General features: G+C 46.4%; 1 long non-coding RNA gene across 1 annotated transcript; it reads right to left on the minus strand.

Moving 5' to 3' along the window:
- Window positions 1-25,323, minus strand: LOC309538234. Its single transcript, XR_014222141.1, has 3 exons — window positions 25,139-25,323; window positions 7,051-7,129; window positions 1-712 (listed from the first exon to the last, which is right to left on the minus strand). It is a non-coding gene; the product is annotated as an uncharacterized lncRNA (long non-coding RNA).
- Window positions 25,324-27,474: the final 2,151 nt, after the last annotated feature.

A 27,474-nucleotide genomic window follows, 5' to 3' on the forward strand; every position in this document is an offset into this window, starting at 1 on the left:
TCCTTGAGATGTCGCTGGGCAGAGGGACAACCCCTCTACTTCCCCTCCTCTTAGAATATCTTCGGGATAAAAGTTGTGTGCCTTGAGTTCTAGAACTGCCTGAATTGTGCAGAAGTCCCACTGAATGCAGCCGAGACCCAAATGGGGGCTGGGTGGGACTGGGGTGCTGTATGTGTGCCTTTGATTGATCTCTGGAAGAAAAAAAACCACCCTCTCCTCAGAGCCGCCAGCACGCAACCCCTTTGAACCTCCTCAGCTCATCACAAACACTCGACAGACTTGGAGTTTGCCAGTCCCTCTGCTATCAATTATTTGCCCTTTTTCTGTTTACCTCCAGGCAGCAAGTAATTATTTTTAAATATTAATTTAGTTGTGTCATGTACAGTTTGCGGCTCAGCCCTGAGATCTGAGATGCAGAAAAGCAAGCTGTGTCTCAGATTGCATCGCGCTGGTGGTGACACACTCCGAGCATCGCCAGCTATGCAAAGCCTGCAGTTGACGGTGAAGAGGGGGGAGAGACAGGGTGGGAGTTGGTACTCTGGATGCTTGCAGGGACCAGAGACTTGTGGAGGCAAAGATGCTGTTCTGGAGCAGAGAGGAGGCTGAAACCAGAAACTTCCCTCCAGCCTGAAGACCTGCCACATCTCAGCGTGGAAAGCTCTCTGTGCTGCAGAAGGGTGAGGCTGGCTGTCATGGTCTTGCCAGGAAGCAGCTTACGAAGAGAACGAAACAATAAAGTTATCAGTAAAAACATGTAAAAACAACTATTGAAAACATTTTTTAAAAAAAGCAATAGACTAAAAACAGATTAGTACATGCGTCAACATTCTATATGTTCTATACGTCTGGAAAGGCTGGCCGAAATAAAAGTGTTTTTAGTAAGTTCCGAAAATAGTAAAATGAAGGCGACTGCCTGATGTCAATAGGCAGGAAGTTCCAAAGTGTAAGGTACTGCCACACTAAATGATTGATTTCTTACAAATGTGAAATGGAGATTATGTGGCACTTGTTATAGTGCCGGTTTCTGTCGATCAAAGTGGTTGAGCGGGCTGTGGGCATGTTTAGAGTAAAGTGATCTCACAGGTAAACTGGGGGCAGGGAGAGTTTTCCAATCCTTAAAGCAGGTGTGTGGAACCTTTGGCCATCCAGAAATGGCTGAATTACAACTCCCATCTGGCCCAAGAAGCAGGGTCAGGGGGGATGGAAGTTATAGCTCCACAACTGCCCTAAAATGTGAAACCCAGGGGAGACAGACCACTGTTTGTAACTGAAAAGATTTTGTTCATGAGACAATGGGAAACAAATAAAGATAAAACTATATTTACTGGTGAGAGCAGTGTTACTTACTGAGTGTTCTCATTTCAAAAGCAAAAATGCCTTCAGAATTGGACAGATGCCCTGGGCACTTTCTTTCAAATATTATTTTGGCTTAATACGTATTAAAAAGAAACCAGTCATTCATCCGGAGAGGGGGTACCTGCAAATCTGGGGGTCAGAACAGCCTTCTACTCGGGGGGGGGGGAGCAAAGAGGAGTCAATGGCTCCCAAGAAGTTGGAAAAGGCTCTTTCTAGTCTCCAATTTATGTCCTTATTATAGGGATTAATTCTCTGCCCTCCAATCAAATTCCTGTGGTGTTTTATTGAGCCCAGGACTGCAGATGGATTTATCTCCGCACTCCAAATTACGAGACAAGACTTTTGTGCATTTCTGACATGCCACTGTTATGGATATCCTCTACCAGTTTGCCTTTTCATAGTGTTACACTGATCCAAGGTGGATCAGTGATCCATATGGAATGGATAGGACTTGCCTACTCCAGAGTAAAGATGGAAAATGGCCTTCCTCTCTAAGACAGGCTTTCTCCAAAGTTCTGCAGTCTTTGCATTGCTGCAGTGATGGTGGTGCTGATGGGGCCTTCAGCTGCCTTGCGCAAAACTGAAGCTGTTACAGCCTCCACTTGATGAGAAGTCTTTGGGTAAAGGTCGAGCTAATTGGTTCTAAGGGCACTTATTGATCCAGCACCATCATTAGAGACTCAGGTGACCTCTATGGCTTGAATTGGCTTTTACCAGCTTTGGCTAAGATGCCAGCAGTGACCTTTCTTGCCTTGGTCACAGGGACCCCCGCTTTGGTCACCTTCTGTTGAAACTATTGCAATGTCTTGCACTCTGCATGAGGCTGCCTTTTACAAACGGCCCAGAAATGGCTGTTTCTCCAGAACTATATCCTGAGACCGAGCAGTTTGACCAGATTATGCCTCTTCCTTGTCACTCACACTGGCTTCTGAGCCTAATTTAAAGCCCTAACAGCTTGGGACCAAGTTACAGTGGTACCTTTATTGGTGGTGGTACCTCTAGAGCTTAATTCGTTCTGGAGGTCTGTTCTTAACCTGAAACTGTTCTTCACCTGAAGCACCACTTTAGCTAATGGGGCCTCCTGCTGCCATTGCGCCACCGGAGCACGATTTCTGTTCTCACCCTGAAGCAAAGTTCTTAACCCAAGGTAATATTTCTGGGTTAGCAGAGCCTGTAACCTGAAGCGTCTGTAAGCCAAGGTACCGCTGTACTAGAAAGGACACTTTCCCCCATGTTTACCTGTCTGAACCTTAAGACTCTCTTCAGAGGCTTTGCTCTGAGAGCCAAAGGAAGGGAGATGGACCCTTTTTCTTTTTGCAGTGACGCAAAACCTTCTCAGGAAGGTTTGCCCCACCTCCCAGCCATCTTTATGATTTTTTTTTTTCCAAAGTAGGGCAATACCTTTCTGTTCAACCAGCTTCTTCAATGACATGCTTTGCAATCTGGCCTCTCAGCTTTAAACTGAGTTTTAGGTTTTGAAATCCAACCCTTTGTTTTAATTTATTTTGTATAAATGAATGACTACTTCTGTGGTTTGTCCCTTTCCACTGTCTTCTTTCTTGAATGTTTGGAGGTAAATGAAGTGGCTTAAAGAAAGAGTGGCTGGTGAGTTCCAGATTTGAGTCCCCAGATTTTCTGGGATCTGTAGTAAACTCCACAGATTGGGTAGAGAAACAAGGATGTGCTCTGGGCTTTGAGCAAACCCAGTGTTTGTTTGCGGGCCTGACCACGTTCCTCCCAAGGGGAAGGCAATGATTCCTTGCCCCTTTCACCTTAAAGGATGCTGCCTTAAAATTTCTGCATAATAAACTTACAAACATTTTCAGGTTCTGGAGCAGAATCCTGGGACACCAGCAGGAGAAGAGGATGAACACAGTTCCTTGCCCCACCCCTGGAAGTGTCCAGGCCACTCTGGGATGGCTGGATTGTTGCCTCTTCTGAGTTGTCTCCATGGGATCTGGCCATGGTGCTGAAATCCAACCCAGCATAATTGATCCTTTGGGCTGCTGGTTGCTGGTGGCTTATTCACCTCAGGGGTCTACATGTTCTCCATAGGCATGTGGAAGGCAACATTGGTTGGGTGGCTCAGAAGCTGGCCAATTTCTCTGGAAAGAAAAGACAATCCATGGGGAGATGACCTCTTCTTGGTGTTGTCTTGAAGATCTTTCTAGTCCCATTGGGTTGGTGGTGGTGGCGGAATCCAGGAAATGGTGACATGACAAAATGGCTGATCAAACTGCAATGGTGCATCTGTCAACATTGAGTCCAAGCCTGAAGCTAGAGATGAGTGATGGGAACATCCAGCTTTTTAGAGCCAGGATGCTTTTGATGCCTCCTCCCTGAACCAAGTAAGATTTAGCTGGAGGGAAGTTAGCAATCAGTTAATTGACATTGAATTAACCATGAAATGCAGCATTAACTACTTTGCTTCTGAAGTACAATCTAACAATACTTTAACAAGGCTTTTAATTATTGATTATTGCTTATAACACTCAGGAGACTGCTCCTTATTTTTCAAGACTCTTGTCCTTCAGACACAACCGTGCCCTTCCCCTCGAGTTCCCCCTTTCCTATTTTGTAGAACCTTGGTTGTGCGAAAGCAGCTTCTCCAAGGTGCCTCAATGGCCAAGGTGGAACTGGAACCTAGAGCCAGGCATAGATTAAGGGACTGAAAGGGGCGTCGGGGGGTGGGTGCACGGTCTCAGGCAAATAGGACAGATGGGAAAAAGTACTACATGCTGATATTGCAGAAACAAATGGATAATAATATCATCAAACAAATGATCTGCAATCAGCCAATACATTCAAGTCACAGATCCTTGCAGGAGAATTCTAGATGGTGGCATCACTATCTCTGGGATGAGGCTGCAGCTGGAGAAGCCCCAGGAGGCTCTGCTCCTTTTCCCCAGGCACAGGAGGTTTCCAGGGGCTGGTTTTGCCCAAAATTTGCCCCTAACCTCAGAAGGAGCAAAGCACTAAACCTTAGGAAGAACTTTCTGATGTTAAGAACCATTCAGCAGTGGAACGGACTCCCCCAGAGGGTAGGGGAGGTTTTTAAGCAGAGGTTGGATGATGACCTGTCAGGGATTCTTTAGCTGTGATTCCTGCACTGCAGGAGATTGGACTACGTAACCCTTGGGGATCCCTTCCAAGCCTACAACTCTATTATTCTTTGATGTTCAGCTGGGAGAGAGGGCACTCATTTCCAAGCTGCAGATGGCAGTTTTGCAGCCTTTCTTCAGCTGCCTCCTGATTTTGCCACCCTCTATCATGCTGATGTACATGAGGATGACTGATAGCCCTCCGTCAACCAGGAGTTCTCAGGCCTTCTGGCTTAAGGAGGCCACCCTTCGTGGCTGAGCTGGGAAGCAGTTGGCCTAGATGACATCAATCCAGCCCCACCCATGACTTATAGGACCACCTTTTGATCCAGTTAGACCACCTGAACAACTCTTGCTGCTGCTTCTGTTCCAGCTGCAGGCCAAGGTCTCCTTCCCTGTCCCCCAAATGCCCTTTTGGAAGATTCACTTGGCAGCCACTTGGAGAACACACAGGCAGTGCTCTTCCAAACAGCCAGCGGTGCCTTTGAAGGAGTGAGAGAGAGGGAGAGAAGAGAGGGAAAGTTGGGTCACACCCAGCTCAGTCCTTCCTGCAGGCAGGTGCACAGATCCCATTCAGGTGCCCTCTGGGGAGATTCCAGGTGGCCTCCATCTCCTGCCACCCCTTTCCCATATTACTTTGGCTTGCTAGCTCTGCCATGGCATGTTGGCAGCTGGAACAATTGGCTCTGGCTCCTTCATACAGCTCTGTGCGAAGCGCAGGGGGTTGTCAGAGGAGCAGATCCAATGCCAGGGAGCAAAAGGCTTTTGCCTCCACTCCTCTGGGGAATGTGGCCTCCAACAGGCTCACCAAGGCAAAGACTGGCATGGTTTGCTTCCTTTGATGCCACTACAAGGTATCCTGAATCTGGGAGCCTCAGTTCTTGGGGTCAGGAGATGATCTGCAAGGGGGAGGTGCTCTCTAAGTGGCACAGAGAGTCCCTAGTTTTATTAGTCCCTTCCAAGTTCATAGCACTAGAACTCATGGCTATTCAGTGAGGTAGAACATTGGAAGATTCAGGAGAGATAAAAGAAACAACTTAATCTGAAGACAATCTGCCTGCTATAGGAGGCAGTGATGGTCACCAACTAGGATGGCTTTAAAAGAATAATAGACATATTCATGGAGAAGAGGGCTATTGATAGCTACTTAGTCCTGGTGCAAACCTACATGCAGGACCCAAGCACAAGCATTGCTGCCTCCACCCTTGTGAGTTTGAAAGTGGACCTTAGAATCTGCCTGTTTCATTCTGTGTTCTACCAAAAGCTTTGTATGTTGGGTTAAATAGCTTAGGACAGCTGCTGTTTTCAGTTTTCAGTGGGTTTTTGTTTTTATTTTTTGAGCTGGGTTGCTTTATTTGCATTTTTAAAATTGCTTTGTGGCTTTCATCTTTTTTGTAAGCTGCCTTGGGAGTGCTTTGCCCTGAAATGTGGCACATATTTCAGAATGGATAAGCCACAGCAAGGCGATCCAGGGGCATCCAGCTGCCCCCACCTGCCATGGCAGCCCTCCTGCCCTTCACCTCCTGGAGTCTCTTGGGGCAGACACTGCCTGCTGGGAGAGGCTCCCTTGTTGATGTTCCATGCAGCCCAGGGTGCTCCAGCCCACCCCTGCATGATCTCGACAGGCCCGGGCTGGATGCGGAATGCGCTTGGAGGGCGGGTGCTGCTTCCAGAGCGCCTTTCCCCTCCTGGCAATGGATGAGGATACAAGCTCTGCCCTGCTGAATTCCACGTGTTCCCAGCCCCCACTTCACACCCCACACACCTCTGCAGTGATTGATGCCTTGCCATTCCCCCAGAGCAACCCCCACGCCCTTCTCTCCGCTGACCCAGTGACCTGGCCCAGTTGTGGGACCTTGAGCCAATCGAGGAGTGGTGGTGGGGAAACCTATAAAGAACCAGAACTCTTTAGAGCTGGAAGGTCCCCTGACACCTGTATCATTCCACCCTCTGTCCAGGGCAAGGATATTCCTGTCTCCAGGGCAGCCCCCACCCCCAGGCAGCCAGGTGGGACGTGGGCCACCCTTCTGGCATATTCCCTGGGTCAGATATATCCAGACTCTGCGGCCTCTATCCCTCCTACAAGATCTAGGAAGGACCACAGAGAATTTGAAGGCCACCCAGAAGAGAACTTTGCTTTGTCAATGACCCCAATCTCTCTACATATATTCATCCTCATCTGTCCCCAGGAAGGCTAGTGGCCCATATATAAAACCCAATTTGGAACAGAGAGTCCAATTAGCCAGCCTCCCTTCCCAGTTGTCCTCTCTTCTTCCACCACCCACTTCTTCCCCAACCTTTGGAGAGGATCAACACTACCTGTGTATCCTGCCCCTCCCCAACCAAAAGGCATCCATTCATTGCCTGTTGCAGTCTAAGGCTCTTCTGCTCTCCTGCTGCTGCCAGAAACCACAGAGGACAGGTCGCAGCAACAGCTCAAGACCTCCCCTCCAGCTCCCTGAGGCGTTTGGGGGGGGGGGGCTCCTAAAGTTCAGCCCTGCTTGCATTAGCCTTTCCACTTGGAGGCTTAATGAACTGCCCTGGCGGGGCCGCTCCACAAGGATGCTAATTGGAGGTGGCAAAGCCCATTTACCTGGGTTGCTGCCGTGGCATCCAACTGCCGCCCATCCATATTTAATGCCCCGGCGGTTGTTTTGGTTCAAGAGTCACGTCTGATGGAGGAGATAAAGAGCTGCCTTTATTAAAGAACCAAAGCCCATCCGTGGCCCACCACAGCAGAGGAGGCGGGGGGGGGAGGCAGAGGGGGGGCATCCCCCCTCCTCCTTCTTAGGGACTTCTTGTCACCCAGGTCAGCATCTCTGGAAAGGAGGGGTAGGGGGGAAGCCCATTTTTCAACATAAAGATGCACTTGTGTTTTAAATTATTTATCATTTACATTATTTTGTTACATGGGAGCGGGGAGGTGGACCCTGGCATTAATCTTGCAATGTGGCTGTGGTTAAATGTGCGGCGGCGGAGGGAAGAGATGTAGTCTCCCTTGACTCTGGCTCAGAAAGAGGCTGTCTGAGGGAGGGAGGGAGGTGGGGGGGATTCCATTTCATTGGTTGATTGATGTGGCAGAGCAGAGGGGAGGAGGAGGAAGAGGAGGAGGGTCCTCTTTGAATCTCCCCCCCCCCATTTGCTCGCCTCTGTGTGACTTAGGCTAGGACAGGGTAGGCATAAGAAGATAGGAAACAGGCTAATGTCCACCTAGCCCAGGGGTCAGCAACCTTTTCAGCCGTGGGCCGGTCCACCGTCCCTCAGACCATGTGGTGGGCCAGACTATTTTTTTTGGGGGGGGGGAATGAACGAATTCCTATGCCCCACAAATAACCCAGAGATGCATAAAAGCACACATTCTACTCATGTAAAAACACCAGGCGGACCCCATAAATAACCCAGAGATGCATTTTAAATATTTTTTTTTTTATAAAATTTTTATTAGTTTTACAAAAGTTTTTATAACAAACAAACATAAAAGAAAAACAGACAAACAAAGAAATATAATTTCAAAATATCCTTTCATAAACTTCTTTCCTCGGACTTCCCCATACCTCCCCTTTCTGCATCCTCATGTCCAAATTTTATAGCAACTTATAAGTGTTTTTTCCCATCCTAATTCCTCATAGTCCTTTCTTGATCTATTCTTATATTACTGCAACCCTTTCTTTCTGTAAAATCTCGACAATCTAAACTTCATCAAGTTTATAATAGTTCTTAAGATAAATCTTAAATTTCTTCCAGTCTTCTTCCGCAGCCTCCTTTCCCTGGTCACGAATTCTGCTCGTCATTTCCGCCAATGTCATATAGTCAATCACTTTCATCTGCCATTCCTCCAAGGTGGGTAAATCTTGTGTCTTCCAATACTTTGCGATCAGTATTCTTGCTGCTGTTGTTGCATACATGAAAAAAATTCTATCCTTTTTTGGCACCAATTGGCCGACAATGCCCAAGAGAAAGGCCTCTGGTTTCTTAAGGAAGGTATATTTGAATACCTTTTTCATTTCATTATATATCATCTCCCAGAAAGCCTTAATCTTCGGGCATGTCCACCAAAGGTGATAAAAAGTACCTTCAGTTTCCTTACATTTCCAGCATTTGTTATCAGGCAAATGGTAAATTTTTGCTAGCTTAACTGGGGTCATGTACCACCTATAGACCATTTTCATCACATTTTCCTTTAAGGCACTACATGCCGTAAATTTAATACCAGTGTTCCACAACCTTTCCCAGTCAGCAGACATAATATTATGACCAATGTCCTGTGCCCACTTAATCATAGCTGATTTAACTGTTTCATCTTGTGTATTCCATTTCAACAGCAAGTTATACATTCTTGACAAATTCTTAGTATTGGGTTCTAACAATTCTGTCTCAAGTTTTGATTTTTCCACCTGGAAGCCAATTTTCCTGTCTTGTTTGAAAACCTCCATTATTTGATAATAGTGGAGCCAATCTTGTACTTTGGGTTTTAGTTTTTCATGGCTCTTTAATTTCAGTTTCTCTCCATCCTGTTCTAAGATCTCACAATACTTTGGCCATCCGACCTCCATATTAACTTTCTTGTGGGCCTTAGCCTCTAAGGGTGACAACCATCTAGGGGTTTTGTTTTCCAACAGATCTTTATATCTCATCCAAACATTAAACAATGCTTTCCTTACAATATGATTTTTAAAGGCACTATGCACTTTGATTTTGTCATACCATAGGTATGCATGCCAGCCAAATGCATTATTGAAACCTTCTAAGTCCAAGATATCTGTATTCTCGAGGAGCATCCACTCTTTCAGCCAGCAGAATGCTGCTGCTTCATAATACAATTTTAAGTCCGGCAGGGCAAATCCCCCTCTTTCTTTTGCATCTGTTAATATTTTATATTTTATTCTGGGCTTTTTGCCCTGCCAGACAAATTTCGCAATGTCTTTCTGCCACCTCTTGAAACAGTCCATCTTGTCAATAATCTGCAAAGTTTGAAATAAAAATAACATTCTAGGCAATACATTCATCTTAATCACTGCAATTCGGCCTAACATTGACAATCTCAAATTTGACCATATTTCTAGATCTTTTTTAATTTCTGACCAACATTTTTCATAATTGTCCTTATACAAATTCAAGTTTTTAGATGTTAAATTAACCCCTAGGTATTTCACCTTCTTAACCACCGTCAGACCTGTCTCTTCTTGAAACTTATTCTTTTCCATATCTGTTAGGTTTTTCCCTAAGACTTTAGTTTTTTGTTTATTCAATTTAAATCCAGCTACCTGCCCAAATTGTTGGATTATTTCCAACACTCTTTTTGTACTAGTGTTTGGCTCCTGCAAGGTCAATACAAGGTCATCTGCGAATGCTCTTAACTTATAGTGTTTGGTTCCGACCATTACACCTTTAACTTGCTGGTCATCTCTAATCATGTTCAGCAACACCTCCAGGACCGAAATAAAAAGCAATGGGGAAATTGGGCACCCCTGTCGTGTTCCTTTTTCTATCTTAAGTTCCTCAGTTATTACATTGTTTACAATCAGCTTAGCTTTTTGTTCGGAATATATTGCACCCATACCATTCTCAAATCCTTGTCCTACCCCCATCCCATGAAGATTCTTTTTCATAAAACTCCACGAAATATTGTCAAAGGCTTTCTCCGCATCCACAAATATCAAAACTGCTTTAGTATTTATGTTCACCTCTAACTTTTCCAAAATATCTATTATGTTCCTAACATTGTCTGAGAGGTGTCTTTTTGGGAGAAAGCCTGCTTGGTCTCTGTGAATCTTCTCCATCAATACTCTTTTAAATCTTTTTGCTAAAATGTCTGCAAAAATTTTGTAATCCACATTCAATAACGAAATTGGGCGGTAGTTCTTCAGTTGAGTCTTTTCAGTCTCTGTCTTTGGTATGAGTGAGATATATGCTTCTTTCCACGATTTGGGTGCCTTTTTTCCCTCTAAGATCTCATTACACACCTCCTTTAACGGTTGTATCAACCATTCCTTTAAAGATTTGTAATATCTGGAAGTCAGTCCGTCTGGCCCTGGAGATTTGCCCAATTGCATGTCCTGAATGGCACCCTCTATCTCTTGTTCTGTTATTCTCTGGTTTAGATCCACCTTGCTATGATGAGAGATTTTTTGTAGTCCATATTTATTAAGGAATTTATCTATATCCTCTTCATTTTGTAATCCTTGGGAATAAAGTTTTTTAAAATAACTCACAAAACAATTTCTTATCTCGTTGGGTTTAGATATATTTTTTCCATCCACTTCTAGGCTTGTGACTGTATTTAATTTCTGTCTTTTCTTAAGTTGCCATGCCAGAAGTTTACCACATTTGTCTGCCGACTCAAATGTCTTTTGCTTCATTTGCTTTATTTTCCATTCTATTTCTTGGTTCATCAATTCCATATATTGCGTTTGATACAACTTAATCTCTCTCAAAATCTCCTGGGACTTTGGTTTTGATCTTAATTTTTTCTCTCCTTCTTTTATCTTTTCCAGAATTTTTTCCTTTTTCTCAATCTGTTTTCTCTTCTTTATTGAATTTTGTTGAATCAAAAATCCTCGCATCACAGCTTTACTTGCGTCCCAGATCACTCTTTTTTCCACATCGCCCTTTAGATTAATTTCAAAATAGTCCTTTAGAGTTTTTTGGGCCTTCATGTGGATCTCTCTATCTCGAAACAGGGTGTCATTCATTCTCCATCTAAACTGACCAGTTGTTGTAAATTTCATTTCCATCTTCACGGCGTTATGGTCGGAACAGGTTTTTGGGCAGATTTCTACCTTCTTAATCTTCGGAGCCATTCCACTAGTAACCCATATTTGGTCGATTCTGGTCCAGGTCATCTTTGCATGGGAGAAAAAGGTTCCCTCTCTTTCAAGAGGGTTCCTTGTTCTCCAAATGTCTATTAAGTCCATATTTTCAGTCATTTCGAAAAAAGTCTTGGGGAGTCTCCCTTCTTTAGTAAGTGTCAGTCTTTGTGTCTTGTCCATGTTTGTAGAAACTACACCATTCATATCTCCCATAATTATCATATTGTATTCCAAATAATCCGTCAAAGTTTCATGAAGTTTTTTGAAGAATTCTGCTTTACCTTCATTTGGTGCATAGATCCCAATTATCAGAAATTTTTCTCCTTGTACCTGGATCTCCACCGCCAAATATCTTCCTTGTTCATCTTTGAACATCATTTTTGGGGCCCACTTCTCTTTTACATAAATCACAACTCCTCTTTTTTTCACTTTGTCCGACGAAATAAATTCTTGTCCCAATTTTTTATTCATAAGCAGTCTCCTATGTGCTCTGGTTATATGGGTTTCCTGTAAACAAATCAAGTCCAGTTGTTCTCTATACAAAATATGGAATACTTGTCGTCTCTTCAAAGGACTGTTCATCCCATTACAATTCCAGCTAAGGAATTGCAGGGCCATCTTGTTATTTTTCTGGTATTCCTCCAACAGCTCCCAGTTGTTGTTCCTCCTCTGTTGGTGGTGGAAGGTTCTGTCCAAACGAAAGGTTCAGGATGTCTATTACACTCTTTTGCTCAGCAATTGGGTCTACAGTTCCTTTCTGTAGATCTTCTTGATTTCTTTGCAGGAACCTGTCTTTATCCTGTATCGTCTTTATTTTCACCTTCTTCCCCCTATAGTCAAAAGACAGTCCCTGTGGAAATTCCCACCTGAAGAGAATGGTGTTCTTCTTCAACAAGTAAACCAAATCTTTATAAAAAGCTCTCAAGTCCAAAATATGTTTAGGAATGTCTTTGAAGATCTGTATCGGTGAGTTCCCAATTTGTAAGGCCTTTTCAAAGTGCAGTCTTAAAATTCTGTCTCTTTCCTCCTTCGATCTCAAGGTAATCAGACAGTCTCTCGGCGCCTTTCTGTTCTGTCTTCTGCCCAGTCTAAATGCTGTTGTAATTTTAAATTCGTCTTCCTCTAGATCTTCCCAGGAATCAGCAAACTCTTTCGTTAAAAAGTCCGTGAGATTGTCTCCTTCGTCCTCTGGAATTGATCGTAATTTCAAATTCCTTTCTTTTCTTTGCAGTTCCCACAATGCCAGAGTTGTGTCGTGATCATAGACCTTCCTGGCAATCGGTTCTAATTTTTCCTGGGTCTCTCCAGCAATAGTTCTGGCTTCCTCCGCAATTTGGCGTGTGGCAGAATTTTCTTGCGTAAGCCTGTTTATAGATTCTGTATTCAGGTCAAGTCTTGTTGTTAAGTCTGTCAATTTCTGTGAATTCTCTGTCAATTTCTTGGTATTTTCTGCCGTCTGCTTTGTTAGATTCTCCAAAGACTGGTTTATCTTAAGAAGGGCTTGCGACACTGCATCCATGGAGACTGCTGTACCTTTTTCTTGTCCTGTTGTCACTGTAGAGGTTATGCCTGAGATCGAGCCTCTTTTCTTGTGTTGCTGTAGCTGTTGTTGATATTGCCTTGTCTTGGCTCTCGTGCTTATCTCGTCTGCTGGGCCACTCATATCCCAAGGTCGTTTCCCACGAGAGCCTTCTCCTAAAGGAAAATTCCACTGTCCCAAAGCGTAGCAACTTTTAATTTACCCTCTAGAGGGAGCAAATCAAGATGTCCGCAAACAAAGGCAAAGAGTATTTAAAAAGCAGATTTATCGGGAGGCTTCTATATGTATATTGCAACACTTTCCCAATAGGTAGAGTCCCAGCCTTCCCTGATAAATTGTGTCCACAAAGTCCCAAAACTTTGTAACCAATAAGCAATAAGACTTCCACTTTGTTACTTTCACAGGAATTTAAAGTCAGTTCAGTGCTCCTTTGTTTTAATAGCAGTTTGTGCCAGGTTGAAGGCTGCAGAGAGTTCCCTTTCCTTTAAATTAGGCATGCAGCTTTTAAAGTCACTTATTCCTCCCCTCTGCCCTGCAAGCTAGAGGGGATAGTCAAAGTCCAAATGTCGGATTCAAACAGTTAAAGAGGATTTCCCATACGGATGCAGCTCAGTAACTTTCATTGCTTTAATTGTCATGCAGTCGGGGGAAGGCAGACTTCCTTAATTTTTGCCTTTCCCGTTTTCAGCCTAATTTCAGGTAGTTTTGACACGAATAAAGGTTCAGTCTTACTCACGGGTCTTTTTCATCCAAATTATTCAGGAAGGGAATCGGCGCTCTCCACTAATGGCGATGCGGCTTCACCCTGCGGGCTGGGTAGCGATTCTCAGCACCGCGCTCCCCGTTGTCGTTCCGGAGCCTTTAAAAAGGCTCTTTCTGCGGTAAAGGGGGGCGCTTCAGGTGCCCACCGAATCTCCTTGTTCACAGGCTCCGTTCCTGTGATTTTAGGGGTCCCCCGCTTGCCGTAGCGGGTCAGACCCGAACTCGCAGAGCCCTCCTCTCTCCGGAGCTCGGAGAGGGAGCAGCCATTAGCGCTGGCGCCGAACCGGAAGTCTCGAGATGCATTTTAAATAAAAGGACATATTCTACTCATGTAAAAACACACTGATTCCTGGACCATCCATGGTTTATTGAGAAGATGATTGGGTCGCATCCTGCCCACGGGCCTTAGGTTGCCTACCCCTGACCTAGTCCAACATCCTGTTCTCAGAGTGGCCAACCAGATGCCTTTTTTAAAACCACCCAGGTTGGAAGCCATCCTTGCCTCCTGTGGGAGTGAGTTATCTAGTTTAATTACGTCCTGCTTAAGCTTAGTTTGGGGACACGGGTGGCGCTGTGGTCTAAACCACTGAGCCTCTTGGGCTTGCCAATCAGATGGTCAGCGGTTCGAATCCCCATGACGGGGTGAGCTCCCGTTGCTCGGTCCCAGCTCCTGCCAACCTAGCAGTTTGAAAGCACGCCAAAAAGTGTAAGTAGATAAATAGGTACTGTTCTGGCGGGAAGGTAAATAGTGTTTCCACGCGCTGCTCTGGTTTCGGTGTTCCGTTGTGCCAGAAATGGCTTAGTCATGCTGGCCACATGACCTGGAAAAACTGTCTGTGGACAAACGCTGGCTCCCTCGGCCTGTAAAGCAAGAAGAGCGCCGCAACCCCAGAGTCATTTGCGACTGGACTTAATTGTCAGGTGTGCTTTACCTTTACCTTTTCAAGCTTAGTTTAAATAAGCATTGTCCATAGGAGACAGCTTAAAGTTTTAACATTGCCAGGATTGGGCACAAGTTTGAACCTCCTCCGCCTACCCCACCCCCACCAAAGGAGCCAAGGTTCCTACTCTTTCTAACTTGGCTCTTATTTAGAGTGAGGTGTTTTTAAAAAGAACATTTTCCTAATGGAGATCCAAAAGCAAAGGCATTTAATTGACCCCCCCAAGTCAGTTTGAAAGGGGCTGCTGCTGGGTAAAGGGTGACCTGTGACCTGCTGCCTCCCTAAGGCCCCATTTTAATAATGTAGGACACATTCTGAGTGGTTCACGACAACCCTGCAATTTAGTTCATTGCTGCACTCCTATTGCTTGCCAAGCGGCAGCAAGATTCCAGGGGGTTTCTGGCACTCAACCGGATTGGGGTTCCATTGGGGAAAAGGCTCAGCAAAGACTAGTTTATTCTACACATATTTACACCTGGAAGCCTTCAATGGAGGTGGCTTAAGAACACTGCACCACCTCTTGTTGCCCTCCTAATAGCTTCAGCAAGTTTGGGTCCAAAGGAGTGGCCAGTCATGGCCCCTGGTCTCTCAGGGAAGCCTCCCCCAGTCAGTGCCACATGGAGTTCTCCCCACTTCCTTCTTCTTCCCCAAAACCCCTGCTCCAAGCAATTCCTGCCCATTTGTCTGCTTGCCCCCCACAGCCTCTTTTTTTAAAGGCCACCTTTCTTTACTCTTGCTCCATCACCATAAAGGTAAAGGTAAAGGGACCCCTGACCATTAGGTCCAGTCGTGACCGACTCTGGGGTTGCGGCGCTCATCTCACTTTATTGGCCAAGGGAGCCAGCGTACAGCTTCCGGGTCATGTGGCCAGCATGACTAAGCCACTTCTGGCGAACCAGAACCACCGGAGCGGTACCTATTTATCTACTTGCACTTTGACGTGCTTTCGAACTGCTAGGTTGGCAGGAGCAGGGACTGAGCAATGGGAGCTCACTCCGTGGCGGGGATTCAAACCGCCAACCTTCTGATCAGCAAGTCCTAGGCTCTGTGGTTTAATCCACAGTGCCACCAGCGTCCCAGCTCCATCACCATGCCTCCTCCCAATTTTGCTATTTACCCAGAGCTCAGGCAGAGGGTCAGTGACAGGATAGCCATTGTCCGGTAATTGCACCTTGATGGCCCTTCTCCCCAGGAGATTTCCTGGTTTGGCCTGCATTTTAAATCTAAGGCACCCAGAAATTGTAAGGGGATCCTTGCTCGCTGCAAACCCATAACAGTATAAATGTTGATAGTGAAAGACACTTTCAGGAAAGGCAAGACACCATTTGCTTAGGGACTAGTAATCTGTGGGATTCTTAGACCCAGTGCTGTTTCCACTCTCAGGCCTTGATCCATTGCTGGAGGAGCCTCAACATGCCCTGCCTGGTTTGGGCAGCTGCTTCCCAGGGCTGACTCTGTTTTTCGGGCCCTCCCCCACCTCAGCAGCTCTGAAAGCTTTCTGGCCCAAAAAGCTCAGGAGAGGGGTGGGATTTTGGGGGGGGGGACTGGAACCATCCCAATTTCATGCCTCAAAACAGGCACATCCCGCAGTCAATGAATTTCAAAGACACGCCAAAGCCGTCCAAATTGCTGCCGCTATCCATGGATCTGGAGAAGCTTTTATAAATGGCTGCATTACGACGTACAAAGCCAATATTTCCATAATGTCTGTCTAATGTACAAGAGCGTTTTACATAGAGCAGAGCCTGTTTCATTTCAAAATGCTTTTTAATTAACTCAATTCATTAATACCGCTTGTCATGGCTAAACTCCTGAGACTTAGCAAAAACTTTACTTTCGCAGTTGTCAACACATTTCATTCAAACAGATGCTTCTGAATCCTTTCAGAGCAGGCTGTGGTTCCTCATATGCAGAGAGTGCACTACTTAGCTGTATTAAATCGGGAAGCCTGATCAGACTCCTTGCAAGGCTCTGGCAAAGCTGCCTCTGGGGGGTGGGGGGAGGAGAGCAACCTCCAGCCCCCTCCGCAGGCACCTCCCCGCCCTCCCATCATCCCCAGTCAGGAGGTTCTTTCTCTCCCCAGCAGCCACAGTGACACTGGGAGGCCAGCTGTGGGTTTCCCTTCATCATGCCTGCTCCTCCTGAGGTGGAAGGGGGGCTTCCACAAGGATGGGCCTGGAGGCGATTTCCCCAATGCCAAGGAAAGGCTGCAGCATCTGGGACTTGTTAGTTTAGAGAAAAGGGAAGTAGGAGGTGTCATAACAGAAGTTAATAAAATTCTGCATGGCCTGGAGAAAGTGGATAGAGAAAAGGTTTTCTCCCCCTCTTATAATACTTGAACTCATGGACCTCCAATGACGTTGAATGTTGGGAGATTCAGGACAGATAAAAGAAAGTCCCTCCTTCAGGTGCGTAGTTACAAATGATGGCACTTGCTCCCACAGGAGGCAGTGATGGCCTCCAACCTGGATGGCTTTAAAAGAGGAGAGGACAATTTCATGGAGGAGGAGAGGGCTATGATGGCCACAATGGCTATGCTCTGCCTCCATGATTAGGGACAGGAATCCTTGGAATAGCCATTGCTGGAAACCACAGGAGGAGAGAGAGCTCTTATGCTCAGCTCCTGCATGGGGGTCTCCCCTTGGGGCATCTGGTTGGCCACTGTGAGAGCAGGATGCTGGATTAAATGGCTTCCCTATGGCCTTTTATAGCGGGGGTCTTCTTATGTTCTTATACATAATGTTCCCATAGCACAGCTGGCTCACTCCAAGGGCCACCCACCCCTTCAGAGGAGGTATCCTAACTGCTTGGACATGTGCAAAGTCTGGGCGTGCCCCACATTGCATTTAACTTCTTGAGACTTGACTCAGGAACTGCTCCACAATTTCATTTTTTAGGGGAAACTCTTCACAAGCTTTTGGGGTTGCTGCCTCCTAGCTGGATGCTTCGGTGTGACCAGCAACACTTCCTGCCTCAAAGGCCCCAGTCCTCATGAGGAACTTGTCCTTCCTGCCATCATTTTTATCAGGCTGCACTGCATGATCTCTTTCTCTCTGCGGGACCTGCTGTAGCAGCATCCTGATGCCACTAGGAACCTTCAGGTCTACAAAATATGTCTCAAGAGCATAGCTAGGGAGCTCTTAGGAAAAACAATGAATGCCTATCCCAAATGGGTGGGTGTGCTTGTGCATGTGTACAGAAGGCTGCACATGTCTGGCTTTATCAAACCTTGGGCCAGTCACTGCCTCTCAGCCTAACCTACCTCAAAGGCTTGTTGTGTGGATTGAATGAGGAACAGGGGAGAACCATGTCTGCCACCTTGAACTCCTTAGATAAAAAGGTGAGATATAAATGCAACAAGGAAATAAACAAGCAAAACAAAAGAGGAAGTGGCGGCTTCCTGGTGTGATTCAGCCAGCAAGTTCCCCTCGAAAGCAGCCTGGAGTTTTGAGTCTTGGCTTTTCACAAGCTGCCACCGTCAGGGTTGTGAGAAAAGGGGAAAGGGAGGGTCTGGGTGTTGCATCGCCACCTGCCCCTGGCCTCTCCTGACTGTCATGCATTTGGGCACAGACACGGAGGACCCAGAGAATGCAGCTGCTGGTGCTGGTGGCAGAACAAAAGACCCAGCCCTGCAGAAAAGGAGGGGAGGCCCCCAGAGGCCCCTCGTTTCCAGGCTGCCCCCTGAGATGCTGACAGGCTAGGCAGGAAAGAAAGCCATCAATCCTGCATCTTTTGTCCTCCACAGCCAACCGTGGAGCTGACTTGAAGAATCCGCAGCCACATCACAGCACCAACCGCAGCACAGCTTAGACGCAGAAGAAACGGAGGAGGACATCTCTCTTCCTCCATTTCTTTCGGCCAATTTCTCCAGAAACGACTCCAGTTCAAAACTGACCATCCTGCAGATCCTGGTTTAAACCTCACCGAAATGAATCATCCATGTTTACTGAGAAGGGTATATTCCACCAGGACACGATTCAGAAAATTACTCTGTGGAAGGCTGGATACAAATTATCGAAAGAATATTGTGTGTGTATGTGTACAAACTACACTTCCCGGGACTCTTTGGAGGAAGCCATGACAGTTAAAGTGGTTTAAGAGTGCCTGTCGGCCATGTAAACAACATACCTTTAAAGCACATCATTTCTTTCAAACAATTCTGGGCACTGTAGTCTGCAAATGGCTGCTAGGAATTGTAACTGTGAGAATGGTCTTTAAAGGTGTACTGTCGGCAGTGGCGTAGCGTGGGCTGTCAGCACCCGGGGCAAGGCAAGTAATTTGTGCCCCGTAACCCGTGGATTTGCGCCCCCTAACCCTAACCCCCAGATGTTGCGCCCGGTGCGGCCGGCCCCCCCTGCACCCCCCACGCTATGCCACTGACTAACGGTAGGGGTGTGAGCTCAGTTGCATGTCTAATTTTGCCATATAGTTAGAGGGAGGTGCAAGCTGGCATATCATGCTGATTTATTTATTTGTTTGATATACTGCATATATACCAAAATTACTTCTAAGTGGTTGTCCCAGCTTGTAGAATATATATATATATATATATAAAGGTAAAGGTACCCCTGCCCGAACGGGCCAGTCTTGACAGACTCTGGGGTTTGTGCGCCCATCTCACATTTATTGGCCGGGGGCCAGCGCTGTCCGGAGACACTTCCGGGTCACGTGGCCAGCGTGACAACGCTGCTCTGGCGAGCCAGAGCCGCACACGGAACGCCGTTTACCTTCCCGCTGGTAAGCGGTACCTATTTATCTACTTGCCCCCGGGGGTGCTTTCGAACTGCTAGGTTGGCAGGCGCTGGGACCGAGCAGCGGGAGCGCACCCCGCCGCGGGGATTCGAACTGCCGACCTTTCGATCGGCAAGCCCTAGGCGCTGAGGCTTTAGCCCACAGCGCCACCCGCGTCCCATATATATATATATATATATATATATATATATATGCATTTCTGCATAGGGGCTCTTCTGTACTTGGTGCAAACCAACTGATATAACTAAAGAAAGAAAGAAAAAAAAGAAGAAGAAAGAAGAATATTCTCTGTGTGGAAAAAATAAAACCCGATCAGAAGGCAAAGCATGTCAAGCCCTCCTCCTAAATGTTCAGATGCTGTGACCCCCACCTGGCCTTCAAGTCAGCAGCCTAGCAAGTTGCATCTACTGGTTTTCCCCTTTTCCTTCAAAAGGATTTTTTGATAAGCCAATGACTGAACATCTAAAGGGGGAAATATATCTCTTTTTAGGTCTGGATAATTGTCCCCAGAAAAGAAAACAACAAACCTTTAATTACAACTTGCATGAAGAAAGCTTGATTTGTGCTTTCTGCCGAAATGCTGAGGAGTCGGATGTAAAATATTTGTAATATTTAGGGAACCCAGAGTTTTACATAAAAGTAAACAGCATGGCCTGGAGGCACAATTTCCAGCAACACAATAAAATGTGCAGTGAATTTATGGCGGCCATCCATTAGCTCTTACCAAGGCAACGTCGCCCATATCTGTCGTCCATCATTATAATAGAGGGTTAATGCACTGAATTTACATAAAAAAGTCATATTGTCGGCATGAATTATTTACACTCTCAGCTGTTTTTACAGCTTGGTTTCAAGCTGGATTCTGGGAGAGATTCTGCCAGTAAATTACTCAGTGGAGACCTGGCAGGAGAGCAGCAAGCGGAGGAACGAAGGGAAGGGAAGAAGAGGGGAAGCAGGAGCAGGAGCCTGAGCCCCGGCAGCCATAAGAACATAAGAAGAGTCCTGCTGGATCAGACCAGTGGCCCATCTAGTCCAGAATTGTGCTCTCACAGTGGCTAATGAGATAACTCAATGGAAAACTTGCCAGTAGGACCCAAGCACAAGAGCAAGACTCCTCTCTTGCAGTTTCCAACAACTGGTATTCAGAAGCATTACTGCCACCAGCTGTGGAGGCAGAGTGCAGTCATTGTGGCTAGTAGCCATCAATAGCCCTCTCCTCCTCCATGAATTTGTCTGATCCTCTTTTAAAGCTGTTTAGGTTTGTGGCCATTACTGCCTCCTGTGGGCGGGAGTTCCACAATTTAATTCCGCGTTCCACGAATAAGTCCGTTCATTCCTCTGTCCTACATTAGGCTTCATTGCATGCCACTGTTTTGCAGGTGGGATTCAAGCGCTTTCCACAGTTTAACCATCCTCTTCCATGGTGAGGTACTTTCTTAAGAGCCAGTGAGGCAAAGGACAGAGGCGAGAGGGAAAGCCAGGAAGGGAGGAGGGACCCCGGAAGAGAAAAGAGTCAGCCGCCTGGGAAGGCTTGGCCTGCCCTGTCTTGATCCCAACTGGGCTCTGCACAGGCCCCTCACAGGAGAGGGAGTTGGCCATTTCATTCCTTGGCACCATGTTGAGCGTAAGGGTGGACCATTTAGAACTCCAAAAGCTTCTAAATATAAGCTGTGCATGGGTGGTGAATTTATTCTGCTGAAATAGGTATTTGCATTCTTACATAAGGAAGAAGAGGACGGATAATTAATAAATAAAATACCCTCTCCTACTCATCTGAAACCTTCCAACACAGTACTCAATTCATTTTGCTTATCATAGGATTTTTTTTTATCCCACCTTTCCACTCTGTATTTAAGGCAGCTCACATCTGTTGAAAACAGGACATACTATTTACTTTATTTCATAAAATTTTTATGCCCTTTGTTTGTAAAAACAACAACCTCAAAGCGGTTTACAAAAAAGATAAGACAATAGAATTATCAATAAGAAAAAAATAGCAGCAATAATCCAACACTTTCCAAAAGTTAACATAACACTAAACTAAAACCAGATTAAAACTTGCATCAGCTTTCTACTTATCCAGGTTGTTGTCTTGAGAGACAATGGAAGTGTGCACCCTCAGAGGTGAAGTCAAACCATTGGAGAGTTACAGAGCCTGCTGTAACTGTAGAGGCCAATATAGGAGAGACATGTTTTATTGCAGCGGGGGCAGGTGAAGGCATCTGGTTTTACTGCTACAGATGCACCATAGCATTTCTTCTCTCTGTGCTCCTCTCATTGGTCAATTTTCTTCTGGTCACTGCTGTGGATACACAACCTGGCCAGACTTGCCTAAACAAACATGTTCTTAGCAGGCATGGAAAAGAGTACAGTGAAAGTGCCTGCCTGATATCAATAGGCAGGGAGTTCCAGAATGTAGGGGCTGACACTGTTATGTATACAGTGGCCTGTGTTTGCCTGAGCTTGAGACTGGACTAAGGATTCTGAGCCCCTGTGTTCTGATTCGATACATGATATCCAAACACAGAACATACATGATATCCAATCACAGAACATTTCAGGATTTGGGCCTCTGCCATTGGCCCTTGAACTCTGAGTCATGATTTGCAGCTTGGAAGTTTAGACAGCCAATCATGTTGGGAGTGGGAGTGGCCCAGGCTTTCAGAAATGAATATAATCAGTTGCATTGCCCCTGTTGTCCAGTTCTGTAGTTCAATAAAGGTTCTTGCTGTTATCACTACGTATTGCCTCGTGGGAACCCACTTACACTTCAGATACACTAAAAGATTGATTTCTTGTAGATGCAGAATCGGTATTATGTGGCACCTGTAACTAGGGCTGGGCCAGCCATCAGGCAAGGTGAGGAGACCACCTTGGGCAGCAGGATCCACAGGAGCAGCAAATCCAGTTTCCAAGGAACGCATCAGCTGCTGCCACTGTTGCAAAGGTGGTGGCAGCTGTGGCACATTCCTTGGAGGCCATTCCTACCACCTCCTTGGCAGCCCCCTGCCCCCCCTAGCAATGCTGCTTCTACAGAGGCCTGTTGGCAGATAGGAAGCACTGCTGGCCTCCTCCCACCCTTGTTCCCGATGTAGATCTTAATTCCTCTTTTGTTCCTGATGTAGATCTTCCTTTATGCCTTCTGCCCTGGTTGGGAGGGTGGGATCTCAGGTGCCAAAATTTATTGGGCTGGCCTTGGCTGTAACCATGCCAATTCCACAAATCAAAGCAGTTAAGTGTGCATATATAGAGTGAGACTGTATTGGAAACAGTCCTAATATCTTAACAGTTAAAACACAGCAGCAGCAATAGGACCAGGCTCTGAAGGATGAGTGTGTGTGTGTGTGTGTGTGTGTAAGGCCAAACAGTGGCGTAGCGTGGGGGGTGCAGGGGGGGCCGGCCGCACCGGGCGCAACATCTGGGGGTTAGGGTTAGGAGGCGCAAATCCACGGGTTAGGGGGCGCAAATCCACGGGTTAGGGGGCGCAAATTACTTGCCTTGCCCCGGGTGCTGACAACCCACGCTACGCCACTGAGGCCAAAGTTTGGCCAAACAAGCCTATGGTCAAGAATTCTTGGGTCATGGAGGAGTCCTGTGTCTTGGGCCCTGCAATGCGTCTTCCTACCTCCTGCGTCCAGACAGTGACAGACAGGATATGCTGTGAGGTGGGTGCTCTCTTCTCAAGCTGATCTTGATCAATGGGTAGGATCACCCGGGAAGAGACTCTCCTTTGACTCTCTTGGACCCAGGTCAGTGTGAGCCAGTCCTTTTCCTTGCCCCCTGACCTAACCCAAGACAAATGTAGGCATTTAAGAGCCATGCAGCCAAGCACCCATTGCAAATGTTCATTCATTCCCTGCTCCTGAATTGCGTTGAGCTGAGGGCTCAGGGCTTCCTTTGCAGCTCTTCCTTGCTCTGTGGACAGGGAATGTAGGAAAAACCTCAGAATCCACGGGGGAAAAGCACAGGGGAGTGAGGGCTGCAGCTATTACTCAACACAGGCCCAAATGCATTATAATGCGCTATTGGCTGCAAGACGGAAAATTATTCCCCTTTGAAATGGTATTCATACAGCTCCAGAGGCATACATTGTAAAATAATCATAATAAGTAACACAAGTTTCCCTGGAGGGTTATACCTTGGTGTGATTTAATCCTTAAATTTGTTTTGCTTTTATCCCCAGGAGGAAAGAGATTTCAGCTGCAAAGTCTTCCTCCCAGAAATGTCAGGCAACATGGCACATTGGCTGCTTGCACCTGGGATCTACTTGCAAAGGTCTGGTCAGGTGGGAGGCACCAGAAAGTCACATCCCAAGGGAGACTGGCAGCCCAGTCAAGGGGCCTCAAGGCTGTGTAGCACACAAGCAGAGGGCTCACAACAGTGCCTCCCACAACCCCCTTTCCAGACAGAGAACATGAAGGATAAAGAAGCAAGGGCTGGGCCATTTGAAGGCAAAAAGGCTAGGGCCAAGGATCTGGCCAAGCAACCTGGGGTATGAGCTCAATCACTAAGATCATCTGCAGGAGTGTTGCTGTACGTGGGGCTCTACATGGGGCTACCTTTGAAGGTGACCCAGAAACTACAACTAATCCAGAATGCGGCAGCCAGACTGGTGACTGGGCGCGGCCACCGAGACCACATAACACCGGTCTTGAAAGACCTACATTGGCTCCCAGTACGTTTCCAAGCACAATTCAAAGTGCTGGTGCTGACCTTTAAAGCCCTAAACGGCCTCGGTCCAGTATACCTGAAGGAGCGTCTCCACCCCCATCGTTCTACCCGGACACTGAGGTCCAGCACCGAGGGCCTTCTGGCGGTTCCCTCACTGCGAGAAGTGGGGTTGCAGGGAACCAGGCAGAGGGCCTTCTCGGTAGTGGCGCCTCTCCCTGTGGAACGCTCTCCCACCAGATGTCAAAGAGAACAACAACTACCAGACTTTTAGAAGACATCTGAAGGCAGCCCTGTTTAGGGAAGCTTTTAATGTTTGATGTATTACAGTATTTTAATATTTTTTTGGAAGCCGCCCAGAGTGGCTGGGGAAGCCCAGGCAGATGGGTGGGGTATAAATAAATTATTATTATTATTATTATTATTATTATTATTATTATTCCCCAAGTTGGCGAGGCTCGTTTGACAACAAGAAGAAATTGAGCCTTTAGTGCCATTGGCCCAATCCCACGCAGTGTTTCCCCCCGGGGGTACTCAAGGGTACACAGTACCACATACCATCAAAATTTCTCCTATGACAATAAGGACATTCCATTCCATAATGATAATTCTACTATTTATACCTCACAAATCCTACTGGGTTGCCCCAGCCACTCTGGGCAGCTGCCAACATAAATAAAAACATAATAAAACATTAAAAGAACCTTCCCTATACAGGATTGCCTTCAGACGGCTCAGGGGTTGGATAACTCCATACCCTCCAACATTTCTCCAATGAAAATAGGGACCTCCTAAGGAAAAGTGGGACATTCCAGGATCAAATCAGAAACCGGAATGGCTTCTCGAAATCAGGGATGTCCCTGGAAAATAGGAACACTTGAGGGGTCTGGTACCAGCATTACAGCGAGGGAAAACCAAGCATGAAATGTACACCAAATGAAGCCCCTCCCCAGTGTGCACAACCTGTAAATGCACCTTTTTCCAGACTCAGGGCGGCTTACACAAATTAAAACCACACAGATAAAATAGAAAAAGCTAAAAACATATAAATGCTAAGTTAAAAAGTAATTAAACCCTAGTAGAATTAAAACAACATTAAAACCCCCCAAATCTATTAAAACACAGATAGTTCAAAACAGCACAGCACACTTAAAAACCATTTGAAAACAATCAATTCCCAATGGCTTGTTGGAATAAAACAGTCTTCACCTGCCAGTCGAAGGACAACAAGGAGGGAACCAGTCTAACTTTGGTAGGAAGGGAGCTCTAAAATCTGGGAGCAGCTACTGAGAAGGCCCTGTTGAAAACGAAGAGAATATCTGACTTTCTCAAACTGAAGAGAAACCAAAGAGCAGGAAAGGAGATTGATAGCACAAAAGGGACTGTTACAACATCTTGCCTTCACCCAATTGCACATGTGGTGGGGAGAAGGAGATGGAGGCTGCCTGCCTGAACATCTCCTTCTCCCCACTTCTGTTTGCCACCCGACTCCCATCACTTCCCTCATTGCAAGGGGAAATTGGGGGGGGGGATAATTGCACAAGAGCACTAATCAACTTCAGTTGCACCACCTGATGTGATCGAATCCCACCCAAGAAGAATGACAGTCTGGAAGAGCCCTGAGGCAGGTGTTAGGGGGCAGCAGCGGGTGAGGTTTTTGAGTGGAGCTAAAAGAAGGAATGTCCGACCAACAACAAGGGCAATGCCAGCTTAATCAGGAGCAAGGCCAATTGGAACAGGGCTTCCGGTAGCCTCACTCTCACCCTAACTCTGGGCCAAGGCGAGTTTAAGCATGGTTCAAGTTATTCTCACCTTGCCTTCAGCAGGTGAGGCAGCTGCTGAGAAGTCAGCCAGGGGAGCAGGACATGCAGGGAGGCCCAGCCTGCCCCATCATGCCAGCCAGCTGCTAGTGGGGTTTTGTAGAAGGTGAAATGTTTCGCACCCAATCTCCAGGCTGTTCCTCCACACAGAAGGAAGAGAAGGAGGAGGTTCTTCATCCAGCAGCCCCTGGTGCCAGGTGCTGGCAGCTGTCTGGCCCAAGGCCAGTGGCCTAGTCCCTGAGGAAGACTCTGTGCAGAGGCCACTCCCTGGTACCTGAGAGCCAGTGTGGTGTAGTGGTTAAGAGCGGTGGACTCGTAATCTGGTGAACTGGGTTCGCGTCTCTGCTCCTCCACATGCAGCTGCTGGGTGACCTTGGGCTAGTCACACTTCTCTGAAGTCTCTCAGCCCCACTCACCTCACAGAGTGTTTGTTGTGGGGGAGGAAGGGAAAGGAGAATGTTAGCCGCTTTGAGACTCCTTCGGGTAGTGATAAAGTGGAATATCAAATCCAAACTCCTCCTCCTCCTCCTCTTCTTCTTCTTCCTCCTCCTCCAGAGGAGATGATGTAAAATCCAGTTGCTTCTTGCATTTCAAAGCATCTGTGTCTTCTGCAGCTCATCCCCAGACGCAAATATCTCAGCAGGTATTGCAGAACAGAATATCGGCTCACGATTAGAAGAGGATTTATTGCCTGCTAAAGTCCATTTTGACCAGAAGCTGGAGGCTTCATCAGCAATCTACATTCAAGGTCTTCTTATACCATAATAAGTAGACATGGTTTCGCCCAAAGGATCTTGGGAACTGTAGTTTGCTATGGGGGCTTAGAGACCTCTGTTCCTCTCACAGAGCTACAAAGCAACCCCTCTTTCCAGGGAACTCTGGGAAGGAATCAGGGCCTCCTACCAACTCTCAGCACTCTCAGCTACAAGTAGCATCAGAGCTGTGTTGCCATCAGCAGCCTGAAGGTGTTGCCATGCCCTAGAGCAAGTGTGTATGTGTGGAACTTTTGGCCCTCCAGCTGAACTACAACTCCCATCAGCCACAACAAGCAAGAGACGATGGGAGCTGTCATTCAGTGACATCTAGAAGACAAAGGTTCCTCATACCAGCTTTAGAGCATGGCCCACAGGGAATGGCGTTGTTTCATGGTGACAAGAATGATTACATATTGAAAAGAGCTCTCTGGCTCCACAGCCTGCTCCTCTGCCTTGCCTTGAAATGGCCAGAAAATGATAAGCTGTTTCAGACAGAAGGAGCAGGACCCCCACTGCTAGCACCCCACCCAACACAAGTAGCTCATGCAAGAAGAAACCACCTGGGCCTTGGTCAGGTTTTGGACTAATGACCCCAGCCAGTTTCTCAGTTTCCTCATATGTTCAGTGAGACGGAGGAGCAGGAGAGTTAATTAGGGCCAGGTGACACATTTATTTATTTATAAAAATAATTTCTATACCCCTATATTAGAAAACAAATATCAAAGTGGTTTACAGCAATAAAACTGTACAATAAAATCATTAAAATGTGAAAACAGTTTAATACACCTAAAGAAGTTTTAAAAAGGTATCAGTTGTGTTGGCTAGATTTGAAAGAGTAGGAGAGGATATTTTATTTATTAATTATCCTTCCTCTTCTTGCTTGTGTAAGAATGCAGATAACTATTTCAGCAGAGAAAAGTCACCACCCATGTGCAGTTTATCTCTAGAAGATTTTAGAGACAAGGTTATG

The sequence above is a fragment of the Podarcis vaucheri genome (genome assembly GCF_965113315.1).
Source record: "Podarcis vaucheri genome assembly, chromosome: 7".
Lineage (NCBI taxonomy): Eukaryota > Metazoa > Chordata > Lepidosauria > Squamata > Lacertidae > Podarcis > Podarcis vaucheri.